At 34.4% G+C, this 4,025-nt stretch overlaps 1 non-coding gene across 1 annotated transcript; it reads right to left on the reverse strand.

The window, feature by feature from the left end:
- Window positions 1–3,619: 3,619 nt before the first annotated feature.
- LOC130512110 (small nucleolar RNA R71) lies at window positions 3,620–3,726 on the reverse strand. The gene has a single exon (XR_008945671.1). It is a non-coding gene; the product is annotated as a small nucleolar RNA R71 (small nucleolar RNA).
- Between the last annotated feature and the right edge of the window lie 299 nt (window positions 3,727–4,025).

The raw sequence follows: 4,025 nt of genomic DNA on the forward strand, positions 1-4,025 counted from the left end.
ATTTAAATTTGTCTAATTATTATATCTTCATGTATCTTATTTAAGAGTTTTTATCAAGTTTTTTTGTAATATTTTTGCTTTATAATTAAAGTCTTAAAATATTGTAAGAGCATTTCCTTAAATAGATACCCTATTTTAAAGTTCCCAAAACTTCATATTTGAAATTTAAAGATAGTATTCTCCAAAATCAAAACTTCAAACTTAACTCATAAGTATTTATATTTTATAATAAAGTCCTATGTTTATCATACTTAATTTAAATTCACACAACTTTAAAAATAAATACCACTTATGTAAAAATATTATAGAAATATTAATTCATAAAATGTTACACTATATAAAATTTTACATAGAATACACATTTAAATATCAAATTACAAGTAAAATACCACATTATCCTAAAAACTATTTTCTGTAATATTTTTATATATGATTAATAAGTGCATTTTTAGGTTTTTTTGTAATATTTTTGTTTTGTAAATCTAGTTTTAAAAATTAAAAGTCTTTATTTTATTTTTTGTTTAATTTTATGTATAAAATTTAAATTGTAAAAGAAAATTTGAAATATTTATGAGTTATAATTTTTTATGGATTAAAAAGATCTAATTGACAAAATATTTAAGAATCATAAATATAATATGTAATTGTAAAGACTAAAATGCAAATAAAAATATGAAATTTCAAATTTGAAGTTTTGAGTAGTGACACTCTATATTTGAAGTTTTGAAATTTCATTTTGGAGAATAAAAAATTTCATATTTGAAATTATAAAGTGTCTTTTGGAGATTCTCTAATCAAGTTGGTTATACAATCATCTCAGTTTTTTTACAAACTAGTGGTTGGCCGGCGCTATGCGCCGGGATTCGCATAAAAACTCAAATTGGTTGTTTAGATATTTTAATCTATTTTGTTGAATGTTTCGAATTTAATTTTAATTTTACAAATTTACTGTTCCTATTTTTAGATTTTATCCAATTGGATTGTAATTTTAAAATTTCAGGAATGAGACTTTGTAGAGATTGAAAATGTGAATGTTGAAGCTATAATTATAGAGTTTAAAGTAATTATTTGTAGAGTTTAACCAAACAATGTTTTTCTATATCAGTTGATTTATAGTATTGATTTTCCTATTTTATTACAATTTTTGCTATAGCATATTTTCTTAGATTTATAGGATATATTTTCCTACACTATGAGGAGAATCTTAAATTCCATTAATAAAAATCTGAAAGTAAAACATTTAAACTTCAGCTTAAATATAAAATGAAAATAATAATACCACGAACCTTATTTCTACACATTACCAAACCACAACACATAATCATCATCATGCAGTTCCATGACTGTAAAGCCTTAGAAAGTAACGGCGGTTACATATATATGTTCTATATATTACAGACTTTGTTTGACTGTTCATTTATTTTACTTTTAACTTTATTTATGCATACGATGAGATAATGATGTCTTGCATATTTGCATTGTTTTAACCATTCATTCATAAGCATTTGCATCATATAGATTAGGATTTAGACATGTTTAGGTTGCATTTGGCATACATATGTCTCTATCAGGTATTGGAACACCACATGGAGTTCTTAGAGACATTTGGAAGCAATGTGATCAAAAAGGGGGTAAAAGATGAGCATGAATGGAGGCCTTAGAGAAATCTTCTGTTGCTAAGATTTTGTGGAGACACAGGAAATTGAGTTAAATTTCTAATGGAAGTGGTTTCAAGTCATTTGGAGATGTAATGGAGGAGTTATGATCAATTTACTAGAGGCATATCCATCCTGGTCGAGAACCGCAGAGTGACCTTCTGGAGCGACCCCCTAAGGTAGCTCCCAACCAGCGACCAACCAGAGCGACCTACCTAAGTCGCTCGCGTTTTCATCGCCCGGAGACACAAAAATGGAGGCTGGAGCGACCTCTCAGAGCGACCCCCCAAGATCGCTCCCAACCCCAGAGCGACTCCTGGAGTGACCCTCTGAGGTCGCTCCGCGTTATCTGCTGCACGATTTTATTATTTTTAAGGACCTTTTTGCAATTGTTTTGCACGTTTTTACACTTGGAAAACCTAATGTTTAAATACTATGTAGCCACCATTTTGGCAGATTATCTTTTTGACATCGGAATACACAAAACTCTCTCAAGAAAAGTTCTCTTTTGGTTTTGATTGTTCTTGTGATTTTCTCTTCTAGTTCTCTATATAATTCATCTTAAATTCACCATGGGTTTAAGAGGAATCATGGAGATTAGTGAGTAATCACCTTTTGGATTCATGGGTTAGGGTGATTAAGGGTGAATAGACTAGTTCTAGGATGTTTTAGGTATAGATCATACTTGTTCCTTGCTAGTAGAGTGATCTTAATGCATCATTTGAGTAGGCCACTCAAAGGGTGATCTCTAGGCATTTCCCACCCAAAAGGTGTTTGATGAAATGCCAGAGTCAACTCTCCTAGGCTCTTAGTGTACTTTGCCAAAGATATTTGTTGTTAAAGATGCTAAGATAGCTAATAGACTTGTTAGTAATGATTGCTTGCATGTTATTCAACCAAAGACATTTGATGTTTGAGACATGTTAGCAAATGAGCATTCATCTAGACATAGAGCCTGCTTAGAATTGTGTCTAGGCTTAAGGTTAATAGTTTGATTGATTCATTTGTCATCCTTAGTTCGAAACTTGATCACCCAATGTCTAAATCCCTACACCCATGAGTTCTCCTTTCCAATAGCTTAAGAGTATCATTTTACTGTTTTGCATTAGCTTTAATCATTAGTTTAGAATTCATCAAATCACTGGTTGCACTTAGATTAGGCAAATACTTGCATTCTCTCTGCATTTGAATCCCTCAAAACTGGTTCGACAATTTACTTCCACTATACTATCATTTGACTTAGGAGCCTCAAAACTCCTAACATCAAATTGGCGCCATTGCCAAATTTTGAGTTTAATTTGAACATTGAGATTTAGTCATTTGCTTGAGACTAAGTCATTTTTATTTTTGTAAGTTACTGATTCTCTTCTTCACTCTTTGTGATTTTCAAGTGTATGAACTTGAGGAGCAAAGGTACATCAAACCTTGTTCCAAGAGCCGCAGACATCAGAGCTTTAGAGAGAGAGTGTGCTAGAAAAAGAAGAGAAGAAGAGCAACAAGCTTTACTGCAGATACATGAAGCTGAGATGGCTGGTCCACAAAATCCTCTGAACCCCAATGGAGTAAACAATGTTCCACAAGGGCCCCAACAGCGACCAGCTCGCCCCATTGGCACTTATGACCGCCCCAACATCCATGGTCCTAGACTTGGAATCCGAGCACCAGCTGTGGCTGCTAACAACTTTGAGATCAAGTCAGGACTGCTAAACTGCATAGAAAACAACAAGTATCATGGTCTGGCTGTGGAGGACCCATTTGATCACATGGATAAGTTTGACAGCTACTGTGGTATGTCAAAGACTAATGGTGTGTCAGAGGATGCCTTAAAGCTCAAGCTATTCCCTTTCTCTTTGGGGGATAAGGCACGTCACTGGGAGAAGTCTCTACCAAGTGACTTCATCACCACTTGGGAAGACTGCAAAAGAGCATTCTTGGAGAAGTTCTTCTCTACCTCAAGAACTGCTAAGTTGAGGAATGAGATCTCCAGCTTCCAACAGAAGAACTTGGAAGGATTCAGTGAAGCTTGGAAGAGATTCAATGGTTACCAAGCTCAGTGCCCACACCATGGATTCTCTAAGGAGAGCTTGCTGAGCACATTCTACAGAGGTGCTCTTCCTAAGTACAGAGCCAGACTGGATACAGCTAGCAATAGGTTCCTTTTGGGGAGAACTGAGGAAGAGGCAGAGGCTCTGGTTGACAACATGGTTAAGAGTGATGCAGTCTACAGTGGAGACCATGACAGAAGCAGTAGAAGTGATGACAAGCACACAAGGGATGAGATAAAGGCTCTTCAGGAGAAGATTGACAAACTCATTGCTGATAAGGCCACACAAGCGCATGTGAACTTTGTTGGTAACCCAAGCCAAGAGA

The sequence above is a fragment of the Raphanus sativus genome, chromosome 4 (assembly GCF_000801105.2).
Source record: "Raphanus sativus cultivar WK10039 chromosome 4, ASM80110v3, whole genome shotgun sequence".
Lineage (NCBI taxonomy): Eukaryota > Viridiplantae > Streptophyta > Magnoliopsida > Brassicales > Brassicaceae > Raphanus > Raphanus sativus.